Genomic DNA, 13,283 nt, shown 5'->3' with positions numbered 1-13,283 from the left:
GGAGCAACCACTTCCAAGTTTTTGACAGTGGCATAAATAGAAAATTGATGAAAATTGGCACTTAATCTTATACATTGGAAAAGGATGAGAGAAGAAGAAGTAATCAGAAAGGGTAAGGGTAACACCTTACTTAGAATCCTACTCTGAATTTTTTTCCTTCAAGCTTCAGTTGAATTAAATTTTAATTTTAAATTTAATTAAATGTATAAAGTGTATTGACATTTTTGGGGGGAGGGGGTCTGGAGCCTTATTTGCTTAATTCAATTCTTCTTTATAGAATTATCTTTTTTAAAAATTGGCGCATATTTAAAATCAGAGAAACATAAAGATAACAGAATACCAGAATGATAGAAGTGCTGTAAATTTTTAAAAATCTCTTTGACAATTTCTCACCTGCAATGGTTTCCCTCTTCCTCTCAGTGTAAGCCAAACAGACCCAGTTGAATTTTCTTTCTTGAACAGCAGGTGGTGGTGCTGGGTTATCCATTCAAATTTTATTTACAGCTTGCAGATGTGGCCCTGCTGTGGATTAAGAGTAAATGCAGGCATCTGGCTTTGGGTTGGCCAGCTATCCAAGTAACTGACTTTATCGAGTAATCTACAGAAAAGTTAAATTTTCAAATGACTGTGGAATGTTATTCTCCTCTGGAGGATTCTTAATCTTTTTGCTTGTTTGTGTTTGATGATGTAACCTTTAGGCAGCATCTGGTGAAATAAATGGACCCCTTCTCAGAATCTTGACCTTAAATGCATAAAACACGTAGAATTACAAAGGAAAGCAGTTATGATGAAAAATAGTTATTTTAAAAGATAAACTCCATAGATACCAGGTAAAGAACTTTGTGCTATAGGAAAGAAGTTATACCTAGGAATAGTTAGCATGTATAATGTAGGATCATAGCATAACTATAACATCTCTCAGGAAGTGAGTAATAACTGATTTTAAAAGCAAAAAAATCCCTCAATTGTTCAAAATATTTAGGTCTTTACTATATAGGAATAGATGAAATTGATTTTTTAAAAAATTGTTCAAAAACAGAGGCAACTTGGCTCAGTGGATAGAGAACTGTATTCTAAGTCAAAATAGATCTGGGATCAAAACCTGTTACAGACTGTGTGATTCTGAACAAGTAATTTAACCTCTCAATGCTCAAGGCAGCTCTTGAAGAATTTGTAGAACAGGTGTTAATTTTCATTGACAGAAAAGGCTTTTCATTAAGAGCTGCCTATTACCATGAAATCACCAGACTGGTTTTCAAAAATGTTAAGAAAGAAAATATTTTTAAGTACTAGATAGCAATTAAAGATAATTCTTGCAGATGTTAATGGAAAGAAAAGATCATCTCCATATCACTCCCCCCCCCCACAAAAATCAAATGAATTTGTGATTTTATCAATATGATTTGTTGTTCAATTGTTTTATTCATGTCCAACTCTTTGTAACCCCATTTGGGATTTTCCTTGACAAAGATACTAGAATGGTTTGCCATTTCTTTCTCTAGCTGTTTTACAGATTAGGAAAACAAGGCAAATAGGGTGAAGTGACTTGCCCAGGGTCACACAGCTAGTAAGTGTTTGAAGTCACATTTGAACTCCGGTTTCACTAAGTTCAGGCTTGGCCTTTTATTTACTATGCCACATAGCTGCCACAATAAGATATGATACAGTTAATATGTGATTTTCTAAGTCAATAGGCTACCTGTGGGGATCCTCATATGCAGTTTTTACACCTCTATCTTTATCTATCTATCTACTCCAGTTTTTACACCACTAAAGGTTAAATGACTTACCCAGGTTCACATAGCCAATATCTGCCAGAAATAGAGCTCGAACCCTTCTGTCAGTAATTATAATAAATTTACATTTTTATAAAGCTATAGGAGTGATAAAGGGCTTTCTTCCATAACAACTTTTTATGTATATAGTAAAAATATTTTTTTTTCCTGAAGGGGTGGAATATCTGATGTGGAAAACCTCTGAGCCATTGTAGAGAAGACACAAATCTATAATTTACGGTCTTGGGGGGTTTCCTGGGGCACTGAGAAGTCAAGTGATTTGTTTTTGGTTATGTAACTAGTGTTTAACAAAGTCTGAGTGTGAACCTGGTTTTTCTTGAGTTCCAGACTATTATGCCTCATGTACAAATATTAATACCCTCTCTCTCCCGTTTTATGGAGGAAAAAATTAAAGTTCTCAGAGACTCCTTGATTTACCTAGTCATACAACTACAAATGTATCTGAAGCACATCTTGGACCCAGACTTTCTGACTCTAGGTCCAGTACTCCCCAAATCTTCCCCTCTTACTCTGGTGTCTTACAAAGTTACTGTAAAACTGATCCTGGCTCATTTCTTTTTTTCAACTCATAACAAAATTTCCCAGGACTTCAAAAGGGTCACATCTCCCAGTATCTTGGCTTTGGGAGCTCATTTTGCTGGATTGTTAGGGCTGGGAATGAGGACATGGAGAACAAGGTGCTTTTATTTTAATTATTTTTTTAAGTTATTGCTTTTAACAGGTGAAATGACATCACTTGGGCATGTTATTCAGTATTGTGTAGCTGGAATAATGACTGATGGTTGCTCAAACCCTATGCCCTATCATAAAGAATAAAGGTCATTCTCATCATCTTCAGTGATTTGCCTTCCGTATTGAGGCCTCTGAAACAGATGGCGTCTCTAAGGATTCATAGCAGCTATTTTTGAATGTTGGATAGTTGGCAGATGGGCCAGAGAAGAGGCAGGTGGTTGAGAGCCATTGGAATGAGGTAGGGCCAGGTGGTTGGCAGCAGTTAAGGGTCAGGGGGTGGAAGGAATATAAGTTCAAATGGTGCAGGGAGGTAGTGGGAAATAGAGTGAACATGAACTTTGTCTAAATCGTATTTTGTAGAGCTGGAACTCTGTGGACTGTGCATTTTAATTCAGCAACATTTACTGGATTATGACATGTTTATTCTGCTTAGTTAATCTGTAGCTAGAATCCAGTGATAAGGTCTTTATCACTTAAACTCTTTATTCTTCAGCTTTTCACTTTGTAAAATCAGGGGTTGGGTGGGGATTGATGATCCCTAAGTTTTTTTTCTAATTCTAATATGCCTAATTCTATTAAATTCAAAATAATGCAGATAAATAATTTCACCTGATGCAAACACAGTTGAGTATGAGTGTATGTATATGTAATGTGTATGTATGTGTGTATGTATACATATGGCAATATGTACATAAACACACACATATACATAGAGAGTTGTGTGTATATACACATATATGGATGCATATTATATATTATGTACACACATGTAGCAAGTGTTCACGTGTATACACACATAAATATATGCATATATTTGCATATGTGTGTGTGTGTGTGTGTGGTAGTTCCTCATCTGAAGAAAGAAATGCTAACCCCTCTAATATCTTTGCAAGAAAGCCCCAAATGGCATCACAGAGTGAGACAAGATTGAAAAATGAGTGAACCATACACATACATACGCATGTATACATGTATGTGTGTATGAATTCATATGTATGAATGTGTGCACATATATACAAATATTACAGTAATGTATAGACATTACTGAAGAAATCACAATATAATTGGGCATAAAACATGTATATGTTTGTATGTGTGTATATATGCACACAGATATTTATACATATATGTGTGTAGGTATATGTATATGTAGGTATGCATGCCTGCCTGCCTGCCTGTATGTATGTATGTATGTATGTATGTATGTATGGTGGTATGGGTACAGAGGAGTGAAGTCGCTCCTGTCTGGAGGGAGGGATCAAGAAGAGATTCTTGGGGGAGGAAGAATTACAATTCTGTCTTGAACATTCTATCTGCTTTTGTCAGAGATATTCTGAATTACAGGGATCATCAGTTGGAATCAATAGGATTATTATGGTCATACATTATTCTTAATTGTTGAAAGGGAATGCTTGGACTAATGTGAGGCAGGTAGGGTGTGTTTTACATGAAGGAAGTGACATTAAACAGAATTTTGGAGAAAGGAAGGGACATGACTTTCCAGAAACAGGGGAATGGGATGCCGAATCTCTTGCTCCTTTAGCTTTATTCCCATTTGGATACAATCATTTCTGGGAAACCAATAACACCAACCTTTTTTTCCAAATAAATTTTCTAGATATATTCTGTTTTTATGTTAGTTTTATTTACCAATATAGCCTTCTCTCTTTCCCTCCCAGAGAGCCAACTGTTATAACAAAAATAAAAAAGAGGGAAAAATAATTCAGCAAAACTAATCAACATATCAAGGAAGTTTGTTATTATAGGCAGCATTCCATATCCATATTATCCCACTTCTGCAAAGAAGGGGAATATTTGCCTTCTAATAGTTCTTTGGGACCAAGCTTGCTCATTAAGATTTTGCAGAACTCAGCTTTGGATGCTTTATTGTCCCTGTTCTTTCTGCTCATGTTATTGTATTTTGTGCTTACTATTTTTCTAGTTCTGTTTAATTCACTTTGCATCAGTTCATAAAACTCTTTCCATGCTTCTCTGTAGTCATCTGACATTCATATACCACAATTTGTGTAGTCAGTCTCCATTCGCTGGTAACCTCTTTTCGCTACCATAGAATGTACTGCTATAAATTTCATATGATCCCATTTTCATCTCTATTTCTCAATAGTTCTTAAACATAGCTAAAAATAGCTTACTATTCAACAAAAACTTTAGTTGAATAATAATTTGCTTATGTGGATTATTAATCGTTAACTATAAACACTATTTAGGTATATATAGATTTTTCGCTGAATATAAATAAAGGGAATATTGTTTATTTGCTAATGTTCATCCCTACATGGTCCCTATTTCACTCTGTAGCAAAGTCATCAAGAGAACTGATTTAGAATTCCTTAGCTTCCTGCCTGGCAACATAAGAGTTATTTAATAAATGCTGTTTATTTCTTTCATTCAACTCATCCATCCATCAAAGGTGCAGCTCAAATTCTATCTCCTCCATGAAAAGGTTTCCAAATCCTTTCCCCCTTCTTAAATTACCTTGAATATGTTTATCTGGGTAAGTGACACATCTCCCTGTCCTCAGTCGAATGTCAAGTCTTTTTGGGGAGAGATTATCCAATTTTTAAAATTTATTTTATTCTGAAGTAAAGAAAACAAGGATTTCTACAATATAGTAGAATACAAAAATACAAAGATGATTGCACATGAAACTGCAAAGCTATTATGTGCAACTTGTTATTTCTTTTAAATATATGTCTTTTTCCCTTCCTAGAGATGGCTACCATTAGACAAACATATAAATATATGTAACACCATTCTATACGTACTTCTACCTATTAGTTCTTTCTCTGGATGCAGATAGTATCTTCCTTCAAAAGTCCTTTGTAGTAAATTTAGGTAATTATCATAATTAAAATGACTTGGTTCCTCAAAGTTGTACAGTATACAACATTCTCATCTTCCACCACTTACAAAGATCACCAATTTTTCTTGCCTTCCTAGCACCTAACAGTGCCTGGCACAGAGAATGCATTGAACAAATTCTTTGATAATTAGATTAAATCAGTGACACTTCTGATTTCCCCATTTTGATAATGGAAAACAAATGAAGTAAATGAAAATAACTTTTAAATCTTCTTTTAGAAGCTAGTTTCCTATAAACTGAAGTGCATAAATGTAAGCTAAAAACACATATTTCTATTTTTAAAGAACAGAAAAGGAGCAGTTGTTAATCTGAACTTGGAATAAGACAGGAAAAAATCTGGCTCCATATGTTTGACTGGTGATGGGTTTCATCTTTTGTGCTCTGTTCTCTGTGAGTGCTAAGTAAATATTTACAGGATGGAAAAAAAATAGATTTGCTGGGAATTTTTGTTTGTAGAAAGAAAAAGTGATTAGGAAACTAACTAGAAACACTGTGTCTCATCTTGCATATCCTCCAACATTGCCCGATGCTCCTAAAGGACCCCTTTTCCCTGTAAGAAGTTTGCCTGCTGAGGGACATTCTTTCATTCCTCTCTAACACGTGAATCTTAACATCTTGCTCTTACTAAGCATAATTTGAGATTTTTATCTCCTTAGTGTCTTTTCTTTCCCACAGGCATTTCTAAGTTTGACATTTCATACTGGTGGGGGAAAAGAGTGGGGGCGGGGAGGAGAAGAGAAGAGAACAGAAAGAACACAGACTTCAAGATACATCTGGTCTGGGGCCATTGGTGCCTGACCTAGGATTAGGAGCAGGAGAAAGCTAGCTGTCTTGTGCTGGGAGAACCTAATGCTTGGGGTCTGTTCCTGCAAGGCAGTTTCCCAGGACCAGATGGTCTTCAGCTCACAGAAAGGTCAATGCCAGGTAGAAGATTCCTATTTGCTGAGAAGAGCTGCATTTGTTTTTGTCTTTTTTTTTCCCCCCTTTTGTTTAGGACTTGAGTCCTAATGGAACATTTGAGAGGAATTATATCCACAGTTTTTATTTCTTATAACCTTTATTTTGGTGTAGCACATAGAATTGGACCTGGAGTTAGTATTGTCTGACTGGAAATTTCTCTCCCTCTTCCCCTTTTGATAGCTATGTACCCTTGGCTAAGTCACTTAACCTAATCCCTCTGCACAGCCTCAGTAATTTTATTTGTAAAATGGTGAAAATAATGTCAGCAGCACTTTAAACTTACAGAGTTCAAGACTGAATAAGGTAAAACAAATAAATAACATTTTCAGACTTTAAATTGACATTCCCCAATTCCTCCTCCAATCCCCCAACCCCCAACCATAGAGGACAGAGAGCTGGCTTCTGAAGCAAGAAGACCTAGGGTCAAATTCCACCTGTCTGAGTGTCTTGAGAGAGTCACTTTCTTCGTCTCCAATCCCCAACTTTCTAGGACTACGAATTAAAGAAAAAACCCGATTTTTCTAGATGTAGCTAGAAGGCACAGTGGATAGAGCTTGAAGGAAAAAAAAAGTTCAAATCCAGCCTCAGATACTCTGGGCAAATCGTTTAACCTCTGCATCAGTTTTCTCAACTACAAAATGGGGTTATAACAACACCTCCCTCACAGGGTTGTTGTGAGTCTCAAATGGGATTTTGGGTGTTAAGCTCTTAGCATAGTTCCTGGTACATAGTAGGAAGTGTCAACACTTATCCCCTCCCTCCCCCAAAACTGCATTAATAGAGAATGTTCTTCATTGAGAGCTACCTGTACTAATGGAATCATATCTTGTCCTTGTGTTTTATTTTTTTTTAAATGTTCTGTAGACATGCTAGTTATTTTTACTGTTTTCTCCAAGGAAAGTTAATTTATTTCACATGCAGTTTGGTACAGTGTGAAGAACACTCATCTGGAGTCAGGACCTGCTTTCAATTTCTAGCTCTGTGGTTTGCTGCCTTTATGACCTGGGGCAAGTCATTTTAACTTCTGTCTACCTCAGTTTCCACAACTGTAAAAAGAGGGTAATAACAACACTTAACCCCAAAGGTTGTGAAGAACAAATGAGATCGTTATCAAGTGCTTAGCCTGGCACATAGTACACACTTGATAAATATTCGTTTCTTTCCTTTTTTCCTTCATTCATTCCTTCGTCCCTTTGTTCCTTCCTCCCTCCTTCCTTCTTTCTCTTCCTTCCTTCCTCTTTTCCTTCCCTTCCCTTTCCTTCTCTTCCCTTGCACAGTGCCTGGCACAGAGTAAGAACTCTGTGAATACTATCTATTATACTAGCTCACTGATGAATCACAGGTCCAGACCAATCCAAACAAAACAAAATGGGGGATTTATGGACAGGAATAATACAAGATGACAATATTTGGAGGAATTTCTATCTCTCATTTAGTAGATAGATAGAACTCTCGTTTCATTCCTTCCTTTTTCCAGTTAATAGTTGTGTGACCTTAGTCACGTCATTGAACTCTAATGAACCTCATATTTCTCTTTGGTACAATAGAGGGACTAGGCTTTCCCCTGTCTCCTAAGATTCCTTCAGACTCAGACTCTCTGGTCCTATGCCCCAGATTCTCTCTAAGGTCCCAGTCTCCCTCAGTTCTCTGATTCTCTCATTATGGGTTTTTCTCACCCTCTCCAAGCTAAGAGAGTCTCCTGTTAGAGTGGCTAGTATAAATGATAGGTGGTCTGCAAAGAAAGACCTCAAGGCTGCCAAAACCATTCTGCATGATCTGGGAATGGAAGAGACTTGGCAGTTAGGATTTTAAAAGCATGGGCTCACATTAAAAAAGGAAGGTGGGGGGTGGTCTGGATAGCAGCAGGCAGAGAGCTGGATTTTTATGGTTTTGGTCTGTTCCAGTGTAATCGGCCAACATAACTCACCCTGTTAAGTCTAATTGTTGCACCACATATGGGTACGTGGCACCAGAAGCTGAAACTTGCTGAAAAAAAAAGAGAGAGAGAGAGAATCATAAGAGCTGCGCAGATCAGTGCCAACTAGGAGACAGGAAGAATTTTCATTCTAATTATATAGTTCCTGCCTTGTCAGAGGGTGTAAAATTCACTTTGCTCTTTGGAAATTTTCCTCCCCTCTTATGGATTTGCATTAGTTACAAGCAAATAGTATTTAAATGTACTTAGGGTGGAGTCAGGAAAAGACAATATATTTAAGTTCAGACCATTTATGGCAGGGTTTTTCCCCCCTTCTTTCTTCATTTTTTCCCTTCTATTTCTTGGCAGTATTACAGAAAATATTCATGTCTTCCAGGGTTCTACTCTACTCACTGCATTTATAAGGATGTTATTTACAAATAGGATCTTTATATTTTAAAAGCAAAGCACGTCTCATTAATATTTGCTTAGGGGAAGAATGAAGCAGGATCTGGATTTTGTTTATGTGAAAACACACTCATTAGCCATGAGGGCCTCTGGACCTTCAGTTTGGATGCAGTTGCAGAGATAGTCAGTGTATAAGAGTCATCTTTGGGGCTGGGTTGGGGAGACAAAGAAAGGCGCTAAGGCAGGCAACCATTTTAAATGTCCCTTCTCTTGCTGACTGTGAATGGAGCCTCCAAGGCTCTCATCTGTCAGTCTTGGAAAAGCTTCTCAGGGAGGGAAGCTAAACTAGTCACAGAATAAAAAAGTTCAGTCATTTTTCATTTGTGTCTTACTCTTCGTGATCCCATTTGTGGTTTTCTCCAAACAGATATTGGAGTAGTTTGCCATTTCCTTTTCCAACTCATTTTACATATGAAGAAACTAAGGCAAACAGGGTTAAGTGACTTGCCCAATGTCACACAACTAGTAAGTAATCAACGTTGGATTTGAACTCAGGAAGATAAGTCTTCCTGAATTCCAGCCCAGTGCTTTATCCACTGAGTCACCTAGCTATGATATGGAATATAAATAACTTTACTTAAAACATCTAGAACTTTGAGATCAGAGTCCATCTGAAACTTTGAGGTCTAGGTAAGGGATTCTTAACCTATGTGTTTGCCATGGATCCCCTTCTTAAAATAAAGTGTTTAAGTAATTGAAGGAAGTGCTAAATTTCAGTTAGAGATTAGTGGTTATAAAGATGTATTTTTTCCCCTTTATCTAATTTTTGAAACCTCCTGAAATTTGTCCATGGACCTGGACCATGGGTTAAGAATGTCTAGAGGGAACCCTTCATATTTCATCTATTCATAATTCAGTTAAAATTCTCAGATCTTCAGAACACTTTCAAAAAAAGAGTTTTCTTGATCTTCAACTGTAAATTGCAAAATCTTTGAAGGAAGAGACTGTTTTCAGTTTTCTGTTGTATGTCCAAAGCCCTGCACATAAAACAGGCTAAGTAAATGGTTATGGGATTGAATGAAATAATTGGAAATCCATTATGGAGGAATAAACTGTCCCCATACTGGGCAGGGAACCATATAGAAATAAATAATTTCAATACTCCATTTTATCTATCTTTTGTACCTATTTACCATCTATCTCCTTATTGTGCTTTGCTTGGATTTGAAATCTGCTTGACTTTCTACTAAAAAGCTACCATATCAATGCCAGATATTATCTCCTTTCTACTTATTATGAAAACAGGGCATTAAAAAATCTTCCTCTTAATATATGGTAGCTTTAAATACTGACATCCAGAACACAATTTTCTTTGTTTCCCTCTCTTTCTCTTTCTGTCTTCCTCTCTCTCTTTCCTTCTTAACTTCTTCCTTCCTTCCTTCCTTCCTTCCTTTCTTCTTTCCTTCCTCCCTTCTTTCCTTCCTCTTCCTTCCTTCTTCCTTCCTTCCTTCTTTCATTTCCTTCCTTTCTTCTTCTTTCTTTCCTTCTCTCTCTCTCTCTCTCTCTTTCCCTCACCCTTCTGCATTTTTCAAAACCGTCTCTATGCCAGGTGTTTGAGTCAGTTTGGTATAGTGTAGAGACAGCCAGCCTCAAAGTATGATCAATCTATGTTCCAGTCCTTCCTCTGATATATGCTAGCTAAATGATCACCTCTCAGTGCTCCAGGAAATTAGGTTATATATTACAAAACACCTCCACATCTGCATTGGAAGATGGAGTTTTCTCACTGGGCATTTCTTGTCCCCATGAAATCTGAGGTCCAGCCCAAAAAAATAGACATTCTAGATGTTCTAATTTAAGCTAGCCATAGATTTAGGGCCAGAAGATTCCTTAAAGATGATTTATCCCAACCTTATCATTTTATAGATCAGGAAAAGAGGCCCAGAGAATGAAGTAACTTGTGACTAACAGTTAAGATTTGAGCCATTTCTGTATCTCCTAAATCCACTCTCTCCATTGTACCATGCTAAGAATTCGACAGCAAAGAAGGGATGAATGGAGATAGTCATTGATACATCAGGAGTTCAAAACTGAACCCTCCTATGGGTTGTCTTCAAGTATTAGAATGGGAGCTTATTGGGAAAGGAACTGCTTCATTTTTTAAAATCTGCATCCCAAGTACTGAGTACAGTGATTAACTAACACTTAATAAGTGCTTTGTTATTCATTCATTCTTAACATCCTTTCAAGACTAAGTAAAAATTATATATCAAATATATATTATATATATCTAAATTATATATCAGAGGTAATACTTTATTTTATTTTTTCATAAGTGAAAGTTAGATATATCTTGCTGAGTATTATATAATCAATAATTTAATTAACAAGCATTTATGAAGTACTATTACATTGTAGGAACTGTGCAAGGACCTGGGGGGGTGTAAAAAGACAGATATGAAGCAATCCTTCTCCCCAAAAAGAGTGTGTGTGTGTGTGTTTGTGTGTGTGTGTAGAAACCAAACCAGATTCTGCATAGCCATGAGTTCAAACTTAAAATAAAAATTCTTATTTTTAAAAAATTAAAAGATTCAGAAATCATGTTAAAATGTAGCTCCTAAAATTCACAATAAAATTATGTGACTTATTTTTGGACATGACCAATGTGGGAATTCGTTTTGCTTTCCTGTGCACATTTGTTATCAGGGCTCTGTTTTTCTTTTAAATGGGGAAGGAGAGAAAACAAGTGCTTGTTAATTTCAAAAAATGAAATGGAAAAAAAATAATCCTGCCCATATTTTATTTTTCAACTGTTGCCTTCCAAGTCAAAATGGGAGACTCTGACTGTGCTATTACTGGACTTTCCATAAGAGGGAGCCTGTGTAGTCTTCATCTTTGTTTCTCTCTGTCCTGGAGCCAGGGGAGCCAGAGGGACCCACATTGAGAGGTTTTAGGAGTTGGTAGCCAGCCTCTCAGAGATCTGCTTTGCTGCTCTTGGAAAGGAAGAGCTGCCCCTTTCTGCTCAAGCAGTACTCCTGCTAAAAGCTAATTTTCTTTGTCAAAACTTTGCTTCGAGGGGACTTATCTATTTGAAAAAGAAAAAAAAAATACCCCTTCCCTGTGATCATTAACAGAAGTCATAATTCTTTCTCAGAAAACTGGGATACAGTTTGACCTTTTTCACTCCCCTTATAATTTATAGGTAACACATAGCAAGTCTTTTTTGTGTCATTCTTTCAAATAAACTTTCTTAGCAGGTCAAATAAAGGATTATGGGTTTTCCCAAGGAGGAATTAGTCATTCAGACTATAAAAGTCTTGGGAGAGAGTGAGGTGGGAAGATGAGGAGGAGAAGTAGAGGAAAATGTTGAGATTTGAATTAGAAATTCAGGATTTAAGAAGATCAAATGGGAGATGAAAACTAGTATAATGTGAGCATCAGTGATTCCCAGAGCTTTGCACCATTCTTCTTAACATTTTGTGTACACTCATATATATCTGGCTAATGGTGTATTCACAAAATGGACTAAGTAGGAGACAAAGTCTGGGAACTTATATTTAGACTATCTGAAAGGTGTTTGATTCTTCCCCTCCTTTCTTGAGTTTAACACATACACTTTGGCACCTTATGCCTGCTTATTCTAAGTTGTTTCCCCACTCACACCTGGACATTCTCATACTCAAGAGAGATGTATGGTTACCATCTTGGATATGGTATGACTTATTTGTCTAGGAAGCACTCTCATATTTGAGAAAGATGCATGGTACTAGCTTAGATATGACAGAGGCAGAGAACGGACTGCAGTCATTTTCAGGCAATTGTCCCTCCTCTTCCTACCCCTTCTTTCACATAGCGAGAGACTCCTAATAATTCACTTAACTGGATTATTCACAGGTTTTTGAAATTCAAAAGGTGCTTTATATACTTTATCTCTTGTAAGCCTTACAACTGCCTTATGGCTTAAGAAGTTCAATAACTTGCTTAAAACTACATAGTTCAATAAATATAGAATTATTGTTGTTGCTTGGTAGACATTTCGTGACCCTGTTGGGGGTTTTCTTGGCCAAGATACTGGAGTGGTTTGCCATTTTCTTCTCTAGTTCATTTTACAGATGAGGAAATCAAGGCAAAAAGGAGTGACTTGCCCAGGGTCAGACATCTAGTAAGTGTCCTATGAAACATGTCCTCCAATGATGTCTACAGAGGACAATCGATGAAGAAGGTAACCCTACCCTGAAGTACAGAGCCATTCCTTACATTCTACCAGTTCATTTACTCCAGCTAATCCTACCAGGAGAGGTCAAGGGCATGAGAGTTTCTAGCAGTCAGAGCCACTGAGCTTCTCCAAAAAGGATACCTAAGAACTCCTAGAGTTGTGGTTGGGAGCCTGAAACTTGTCAGGAACTTTTGAGGGCCAAGAAAGGAATGTTTCTTCCTATCCAAGGGACAAGGATAGAATTTCAATGAGCCCACAGTAAGTGAGGATGAGGGTCTGGGACACAACTGTAAGTAACTTATTGGCCTAAAGTGTAAGGGGTACTAACTGGGAAGAGAGAAAAGAAAGGAAAAGAGGATTCAAAGGGAGGTG

The 13,283-nt window shown here is 37.0% G+C and overlaps 1 long non-coding RNA gene across 1 annotated transcript in view; it reads right to left on the bottom strand.

The window, feature by feature from the left end:
* The window catches only part of LOC140534479 (uncharacterized), a 141,994-nt gene extending 141,398 nt beyond the window's left edge, over window positions 1-596 (bottom strand). The window contains exon 1 of the long non-coding RNA XR_011977329.1: window positions 394-596. This is a non-coding gene — a long non-coding RNA (uncharacterized lncRNA). The remainder of the gene's footprint in view (window positions 1-393) is intronic.
* Between the last annotated feature and the right edge of the window lie 12,687 nt (window positions 597-13,283).

This window comes from Notamacropus eugenii, chromosome 3, assembly GCF_028372415.1.
Source record: "Notamacropus eugenii isolate mMacEug1 chromosome 3, mMacEug1.pri_v2, whole genome shotgun sequence".
NCBI lineage: Eukaryota > Metazoa > Chordata > Mammalia > Diprotodontia > Macropodidae > Notamacropus > Notamacropus eugenii.
Note: the sequence above shows the minus strand (reverse complement) of the source record. Positions and strands in the feature narration are given on the sequence as shown.